Genomic DNA, 10,345 nt, shown 5'->3' with positions numbered 1-10,345 from the left:
AATATTGAAGATAGCAACTTCATATTTGGCATGCGTGTATCTCATGGAGCTGCACATTTTGAGTGGTGAAAGGTCAAGGTCATCCTTCAAGGTCAAAGGTCAAATATATGGGTCAAAATTGCTCATTTAATGTACACTTTTGCAATATTAAAGCTAGCAACTTGATATTTGGCATGCATGCGTATCTCATGGAGCTGCACATTTTGAGTGGTGAAAGGTTAAGGTCATCCTTCAAAGTCAAATGTCATATATATGGGGACAAAGTGTTTCACAAACACATCGCTTGTTAAAAATATAAGTTATAATCATCACTATTTGTTTTGGAGTGTTAACTATCAAAACAAAGTGCATGTTAAATAAAATAAAAGCTATAGATTATTGAATAAAAGACATAAGCAATTTTCTGACAACCTCATTAAAGTGGGTGGGGTAACTTAAACCAAACATTACATGTTTACTCCTTATTTGTACAGTGTAAGACAAGGGTATATGTACTGATACCTGACATAGGTGTAAGATTTCCTCCACATAACAGTCATTGTAGCAGCATTGTTGCCTCGATTTATCCACCAAAATCAATATATCCTTGCTGATCATTGATTTGTGTTGTACTAGAAAAAGTCCTATTTTTCAATGAGACTACATTCTGAATAAGAAATAAAATGTGTTGTTATTTGAAACAATGAGTCTTTGTGAATGAACATCAATAAAGACATAAATAAATATTTTAATGTATATGGAAAAAACATTCTCAAATTATCTACCAAAGGTTCCCAGCTTTTGTAGACATAAAACATTAGCGCTTTCTATAAGTGACAATAAGTAACTATATCAAAATTAATGATAAACATTCACAAATGGTACTATTTATAACATCTGTTCAATTTAAAGGATTAATCAAATATTGTAACAAAGATATACAGCAGATTAAAAAAATCTTAGCCCTTTCAGTGCTGGAACTGAATTTTGAAGGCCTTTGCAAACAGTTTGGATCCAGATGAGACGCCACAGAATGTGGCATATCATCAGGATCCAAACTGTTTGCTATTCTGATAGTATTCTTTGAAAAAAATCAAAGAAAATGCTAATTTTATAAATTCAGCAGACGACAGTTTAGCAGACAACAAATTTCACAGCATGCAAAGGGTTATGGGATTTCAAGAAACTAGCTTGTGTTTCTACCAACAAACTTTGTACATACAAGCTTTGTGTACAGCAATCTTGTAAATGAACATTGGCAAACTTGTTTGAATGTTAGTTCATCAAGTTACATATTTATGAAAGAATGCTTAAGAAGTTGGATGTTGAATCGGATAGAAATTCAGGTTACAAAAGCTGGTGAAACAAACTTGTACACTCGTGTAACATCTAGTTTTCAGGTTCTTCAACAAAGAACGTTAAGTGTTTAGTTTTGTGTTCTTACTAAAAATGTTCGTCACTTTTTGAGACAAAACATGGTTTAATGGAATGTCCTTGTTTGTTTCATTTGACCCACACCATGCAAAAGTGGGTCTTGTGTCGTATTAGGTCAGTGTAGCTTCACACAAGCCTGCGCAGTCTTACAGGAGCTGACCTGGGGCGCTATTAAGTCAACAAGTTTTTTTTGTCTCACTAATTGACAGGGTAGCTTCTGTCCAGACTGTGCGATGAGCAGGCTGGTCTGGAGCCAACATGGCTGCATATGTCATAAGACATATTTTTGCACAATGTGGCTCAGTAGTTTTTGAAAAACACATATACATTCCTAATTGAAAGTTGGAGAAATATATATTTTTGCTACTGGTTGAAAGTTGAAGTTTGTATTTTCATAGATATTTTTTTAATTTACAGGATTCATAGTATATTTGTTCCTGGTTTGTTGTGTCTTAGAACTTAAATGTGAAGAACTTTAAATTGTTTTGTTCATGTTTTCTAACCATGAATAAAGACACTGTTTCTATTCTTCAAAGGAACATTGTCAGTATTACTTATTTCTTTTATTGCAATTGACATTAATTAAAGAATGCATCTCAACTGATTTTAAATAAATTGATTGTTTTGATCCAACAGCTTACACATGTCTTAATTAATAAATCACAGGCAATAATAGAACACAAAATGTTATTCAAATACTTTAAATCGCGATTAGTATACTGCATTACGTTTTCCAGGACATTTTTGTATTATATTTGGTAAACGTTTGACCAATATTTTGTAATGAAATATTGTTTGTATAGAATGATATTACAGCATTTCTGTACTGTAAATATGACATATATACTCTTATATCTGGATTATCACAAGTAATGTATAGGTATAAATAGTTGTTACAAAGAAGAAGAAAAAAAAACAGAACAAAAAAGTACTAAATTCGAAAACAAAAAAAATATGTTCTGCGGTTTATTTTTCAAAGATGTGTTTGTTGATATGGGGATCTGCTGTCAATTATTGACCTCTACGCTCTTGTCACAATACCTGACAAAAACTGGAATTACATTTTATTTGTGAATCACAGCAAACAGATTTCATTTTCTTGGCACTTAATCATTCATGCCACTTATATTCATATATTTCTTATAGAAAAAAAAGAGAAAAGTAAACAATGTTTGATTAGATTCATCAAACATAATTTGTGTGAAAACATTTATCTGTCATATTTCACTCATATACATGTATTATTCTTGACTGAGACTTTTAGCCAGTCAAAACAAAACAGTTGGGCTTTGAGAAAAAAATCAATAGCTGACAGCAGATGTTCAATTTGACACCCTAGTCTACAATAGTGTCCATAGATGTGATTGTTAATAACTTGACAAAAACTTTGTATGAAAGTAAAGACAAAGATTACGGACTTAATAGGATTTAATACAAAACACTTGTTCCTTTTGTCTTGTATATGCAGAGCTATACCAATGTGATCATGAAATGGTACCTTAATGTTTGTTGCCTTTACTACTAATGTTCAATGGACGTGGCGTATTTTGTTCTCATGACGATTCTCTTTTGTAACTATGTACATGTGTTTTTAACTTATAGAGCAAGGCTTTGGCCTGCCAATTTGTTAACGGATTGAACATTATTTTATAATGTGATTTTACAAGTGATATTTTTCGACCTAATGTGTGTGTTTTCGCTATTTCAGGAGGCAGGTCTCCATATATATTTCGATATCATGCGGGTCAAACCATGCGTTGACTTGCCTATGCCATGTACATGTACAAGTTATCAACTGTCATGTAAACAATATAGATTATAATAAAACACATATCAGTTTCATGTTCCATAGTTGCTTCATTTTTCCCATTATACTGAGAGTTTTGTTTGATTGAGCTTGATGACTGATGTCCAAACTTATTTGTTATTGAATGTGATACAGTCAGTACCTAAATAACCACATTGGATATATTCATGAACTAAGCCATTGTGGGTTTAAATGTTAAAAAAACCAACATTAACAAACAATAATTGTTAAAGTTTGCGCAGAAAACAACTTTACCATCTGATTGGTTTTACCGTTTTACCGTACCATTTGCAAGACCCATAAAATTTTCAAGTTTACATGCGCAATATGAGCGCATTTTTTTCATCTGGCGAAAAAAAGGGTGGAAGTATATAAAAAAAATGTACGAACCTTGATAATACTGAACATTCATATCATTAAATAGTGTAAGCCTTTTATGCCATGCTGTTGACTACGTAGATAACACGTTGTTTTACAGTGAATATATGTTTTACAATGATTTGAGGTAAAACTTGCAATTGTACGTCATAAAGACCGAGAATATCTTAAGGGGCCTCTTAAATATTGCACATATTACATATTGCACGTGTAACTCAATATCGGTCAGTCCCTTTGTATGTCCGGAAAACTTTTTTGTCTGGAGCCTTACCGTGGAATTGCTAAGCCGATTTCATAGAAACTTGGTATGAGTGTCTGTATGGATAAAAAGATGATACCCATCAATTGTATCTCCGGTGGAGGGATATTGTTTTGGCTTTGTCTGTCCTTGTGTGAAACACAACAGTTATTTTAATAACAGGTGAACACGTTACCCCATATTACTTAAATTCCACGTGCAATTATTCCTGCCTAGGTTAGAGATCAATAGCTGCATCATACTCAAACGTGTATTCAATTAATGAAGGCTTGCTCAACGTCATATAACTCTAGACAAGGCATCCACAGCAAATTGGTTTTATTATCAGTTGAAATATATCAAGATCACAAGGCAATTATGCTTCCAGTCCGGATTTCATTCGATAATTGAAGTTTAAAAACCGACATTCAATTGTTGAGAAGTAGTAATGCCATATTCATGACACTGGCTAATTTGTGGGCATAATATCGATCGACCATAGATCTTACATTTTAATTTCAGCTTTAAATCAAACAAGAAATATTTTAAAACCGACGACTATTCTCTAGTCTAACTTTCACCTCTAAATCTGGTCTTCTTTTAAACGTACAAGGGACCTACCGGTATTCAGACGATTAACGATTAAAATTGTCAACGATTCCTGAAAGAAATGATGCTTTATGTACAAAAAACCCACAAAATAAAAGTGATGACTAAGAAATAAATTCGATATATAGTTTCATTTGTGGAGATTTATATTATAAGTTGTAATTGGCGCAATAAACACGACTTTGTTGATACGTGTATCCCAAATGAACCAAGTTCGAGACCCGGCAAAGGAAATAGTTTGTATTAAATAATACTTGTATTTGATTATTCAAGCTGCCAAAGTTTTGGCAAGTTAAACGTTTACTTGTGTTGTTGTTTTTGTAAAATCAAGTAAAAATCTGTATTTGCTCACAATTATTCCGATATTCACAATTTGCATGGTTCCCATATTGCTAGGTCACCAAAACGTCGCAGTCCCGGTCAACGTCGGAACCAGTCGTCTTCGTCGCAGAGAAACCTCCGTTCACAGTCAACAGCATCCCAGTCAAGGCAAGATTCCCGGTCCACGAAGTTTTTACGAAATAATACTTTAAACACTGACAATCAAACTATCGTAACCGACAGTAATTTGCCAATAAGCCAAAATGACACTGGTTAGCGATCGCAGGAGAAGGTGCACATCAGATTTGCACTTTTGAATGTACAAAGTCTTTATCTAAAGACTGTAATAAGTTGAACTGTTCAGAAATTGTATCAATTTTTTATGAAAAAGATATTGTTATGTTTACTGAGACTTGGTCGAACGAATTACAAGATTTAGGTGTAGACGATTTTGACGATTTTGTTTTACATAAAACCAGGTATGCTAATTCTAAACGTGACTCGGGAGGCATAGTTATTTATATCAGAAGTACTTTTGTTAACAATAACATGTTATTTTTTTAGATTGAAGATGATATTCTATGGCTACGGCTTGATGGTAAACCATTTAACTTAGCAGATGATATTTTCGTTGGTCTTTGCTACGTGATGCTGGAGGGCAGTTGTCGTTTAAATGCTGAAGAACGGAACGTATTTGACCGCTTGCTTGACTCTGTTGCTTTCATTCATAATATTACAAATGGCAAATGCAATATAGTGTTATCTGGTGATTTTAATAGCCTGATTTGGTATCTCTCGACACGAATGAACCATTTGTATGTCTGCCAGATGATTATATAATGCTGACGCATTTTATCCGAGATATTCACAGGATAAGGGACATTCTAATAGCAACGATGTTGCTTTTATTGATTTTTGCAAGCAGACCGGACTTAGAATCTTAAATGGCCGAATTAGTGAAGACGCCGGCATTGGAAAATATACATTTGTTGGCCATAGAGGCTGTAGTCTTGTAGATTATGTTATTGTTTCTGAATCCGTTTATCCATTCTTTAGTTCCTTTGTTGTTCTCAACCTCAACCCATTATCAGACCATTGCTTAATTGAATTTGTCTATGAAAACAATATTGATCATCAAAATCATCAGCCTGTATATGTTAATGAAGGTGATTATGTAACTATAGATAGTAAATATACTAGTATATGGAATACTGAATTAAAATAAAATAGATTAGAGCTTTAAGTGACGATGTTGTAGCAGATAAGTAAAAAAAATTGACTTTAAAGACTAGGAATGCTGTAAATCAAAATTCTATTGAGTCAATTTTATTCGATTTTGGAAATATATTAGAAAGTGTTACTGATAATTTGTTTAAGAAAAATATCGGTAAGAAAAATGATAAATTTACAACTCAGAAAAGAAATGTATGGTTTGATGACGATTGTGAAGTTAAACGAAAAGATTTTATGTTATTTTTAAATCGGTATAGAAATTGTAAATTCACTTAAGTTCAAAATTACAATGTTTTGAATTTCTTTACTAAATAAGGAAATACATGTTTTTTTGGTATTCCTAAAAAACATTGGCATAATAATGTTATTTAAATGTATATCTTGATGCCAGTCTATTGCAATATGAAATGAAACACTTAGAAAAATTTCCCAATTTAAGGATAAGAATAAAATTTAACTTAAGATGCGTCTGGAATACGACCCCAGGTGTAATTGGTCATTGTTGTAAGGTAGTCATGCATATACAAGATAGTGCCCATATGGCCAAGGTCAAGGTCACTTAAATCTGGTTGCACACTGCCTCATCACCAAAGCTATGCAGACTGTGTTTTCCTTTTTATGTGCGTTACATTTGTAAAGGTAAATCGCTTTGCTATACATTGTTTTTCTTAAACAGCACAACCAATTTTGCAGTTGTATAATCCTTAAATAACAAAACTTCTATTCAATATTTCATAATATCTTTCCAAGTTAAATGTTAAAACTGGTCTACAGTAAACCTTTAAAGTATTGGTCTAAATTAAACATTAAAAGTACTGATTTTTAAGTGTGATCGCATGTTTACTTACTAGTTTTCAATAATGTTATTGGTTACTACACACAAACACAAGTGTTAGTTTTGATACATATAAACTGCATAGCTTAATGTAACATATTCTTGTGTATACCGTTCAATGAGCTATATGTAAATTCTATATTTTTGTATAGCACATCTGGATTGGGAATTGATGTTCACAATTTCACATTCTGAAACATAATTGATTTTTATAGCTTTTTATTTATAAAAAAATATACATCAATGAAGGTTTTAAACACCAATCATCCTGTACTGAATAGTACGGAATCCGGATAGAGCCATCTATAATCTCGCACTTCTTTCATCAAGGGCGACACTAGACACACGAAGCGATACTTGATATTTTTATTGACAGTCGCGGCGACGCACGATATTTGTCTTGACAGTCGCGGCGATACTTGATCTTTTTCTTGACAGTCGTGGCGACGCACGATATAGTTAACACGATATATCGCCCTTGTGTAGGTAGCCAAAAGACGATATATCGTGTTAAATATATCGTGCGTCGCTGCGACTGTCAAGAAAAAAGATCAAGTATCGCCGCGACTGTCAAGAAAAATATCGTGCGTCGCCGCGAGTGTCAAGAAAAGATCAAAGATCAAAGAATCGCTTCGCGTGTCTAGTGTCGCGTTCAAAGGGCGACACTAGACACACGAAGCGATACTTGATCTTTTTATTGACAGTCGCGGCGACGCACGATTTTTTAATTTTTAAATATCGCCAATATTATCCGAATCTCATGTATCGCGATCTTATTTCAGACCGCGACACTAGACACACGAATAGATACTCGATATTTTTCTTGACAGTCGCGATTTGTACTGTTCAAATATCGCCTGTCCACTGTCAGGTTTTCAAAAAAAAATCAGGGGAGACAAAACGGGATATTTTCACTATCCGGATTACGTAGAATAGTAAGTTGCACTTGCATTGTAATAATATGACAAACTGTTAAAACTTCTCACAGGTGCTTTTCAAATTATTCTTTTAATTTGAAACAGAATGAATGTTTATTTCCCGCCGAATGTAAAGGGATATAATTTTAGAGGTGTTTGTCCATTCTTCTGTCTGTCCATCTCTCACAATTTTGTTCAGGGCTATATCTCAGAAACTGTAGAAAATTTTCTATTTTTTTACCACGGAGCGTATCTAGAGTCCGTGATTTTACGTAAATATGTCAATGAAGAAAAGTGCCATACACTTTCTTTACTAAAAGTTGTTTTCCTTTGTTGTTTTGTATTATGTCTGTCTGTCACGAACTTTTCAAGGCTATATCTCAGAAAGTATATTCGATTTCGAGATGAAACTTTAAGGGTGTAGGTATATCAAATAGGAAATATGCAATTAAAAAAACATAACCCTATAAAAAAATACTTGAAGTTATCGCCCTTTGTTGTTTTTGTACTATGTCTGTCCTTCACAAACTTTTCATGGCTATTTTTAAGAAACCATTAGATTTCAGCATGAAACTTCGTGAATGTAAATTTATTAATAAGAAGACGTGCAATGTACAAGAACCATTGTCCCACAATCTCTTAAATAAGGGTTATTGCTCTTTGTTGTTTTTGTATGATTTAACTGTTCAGGGCTATATCTTATGTACAATGTAAGATTTCAACATGAAACTGTATGGGTGTATAGATATTAATGAAGAGAAGTGCCATGCACAAGAACAATAACCCAACACTTTCTTAAATAAGTGTAATGGCCCTTTGTTTTTAAATTAACTTATCTGGGCTATATCTCAGGTATCAATAGCTGCATCATGCTCGAACGTGTATTCAATTAACGAAGACTTGCTGAATTTCATCCAAATCTACACAAGGCTTCCAGAGGAAATTGGTTTTATTTCCAGTAGAAATATATCAAGATTTCAATGCAATTAGGCTTCTAATCAGGTTTTCATTACAGATCGATAATGAAGTTTAAAACCGACATTCAATTGCTGAGAAGAAACAATGCCGTATGTCTGGCACTGGCTAATTAGCGGACCTAGTATCAATCGACAATGGATCTAGCATTTAGACTATAGTTTTAATCCATTTATGCCTAGTGGACTCTCCCATCCTTCTAAATTGGATCAATTTATTTCCAAAATTAGGGATGTCTAAGAATATTTCTTACAGAAATTCCTTTAAGCAAACAGCGCAGACTCTGATGAGACGCCGCATCATGCGGCGTCTCATCTTGGTCTACGCTGTTTGCCAAGGCATTTTTTCTAGACGCTAGGCATAAATGGGTTTAAATTGTCAACGATTCCCAATAGAAATTAAACTTTATGTACACACAAGCAAAATAAAAGTGATGACTAAGAAATAAATTCGATATAAAGTTTCATTTATGGATATCTATATTATCAATCAAACTGGACGCAATAAACACGACTTTGTTATACGTGTATCGTAAAATGAATCGAGTTCGAGACCCGCCACACGAAATATTTTGTATTAAATAATACTTGTTTTTTTATCATTCAAACTGCCATAGTTTTTGCAAGTTAAGCGTTTACTTTTTTTAAAATATAAAATCAAGAAAATATGTGAAATCCGTTTAACGCGTGGATTAAGATACGCCGTCAAACTTAAACAAATATTTGCTTAAAGTATTGCCATATTATTGATAATTTGCCTTAAAGGGGCCTTTTCACAGATTTTGTCATGTTTTGAAGTTTGTCATTACATGCTTTATATTGATAAATGTTAACATTGGGTCTTAAAATCTCCAGTAAAAAAACAAGAATACAAATAAAGAATTAAAAAAGTAACCCTAAACGGGGCTCGAACCACTGAACCTTGGAGCCATGGGGCAAAAGTCTACAGCTCTATCCACTAGACCATCCACTCTCACAGCATGTCAAGCGTATTTTTCACTTTATATATGCAATCCTCGAAGTATCAAAACAATACAACAACAACAAAATTCTCAAAATTATTCAATCGTTTCGCGTTGCAACGCTTTAAAAATTTTCAGGTATTTAAATCGTCAAAAGATGCACATAATAGCTATTTTAGAGAATGGTAAATGTTCAGTATTACTGCTCCTCACAAATATCATAACTTTAAGAAAAATTTGCGAATCTGAAACAATTTTTTTTCAATTTTGTCAATTTACCAAAGCGTGAAAAGGCCCCTTTAAAGGGATCTTTTCACGCTTTGGTAAATTGACAAAATTGAAAAAAGTTGTTTCAGATTCGCAAATTTTCGTTTTAGTTATGATATTTGTGAGGAAACAGTAATACTGAACATTTACCATGGTCTAATATAGCCATTATATGCATCTTTTGACGATTTTAAAACTTAAAAATTATAAAGCGTTGCAACGCGAAACGATTGAATAATTTGGAGAGTTCTGTTTTTGTCGTTAAATTTTGTGAAACTACGAAGATTGCTTTTATAAGGTATAAAATACGTCAAGTATGTGTACTCGGCGGAATAGCTCAGTAGGCTAAAGCGTTTTTACTTTAGGACTCTGGCAGGACTCCAGGGGTCAC

The sequence above is a fragment of the Dreissena polymorpha genome, chromosome 4 (assembly GCF_020536995.1).
Source record: "Dreissena polymorpha isolate Duluth1 chromosome 4, UMN_Dpol_1.0, whole genome shotgun sequence".
Classification (NCBI taxonomy): domain Eukaryota; kingdom Metazoa; phylum Mollusca; class Bivalvia; order Myida; family Dreissenidae; genus Dreissena; species Dreissena polymorpha.
This window is presented reverse-complemented; position numbering follows the sequence as displayed.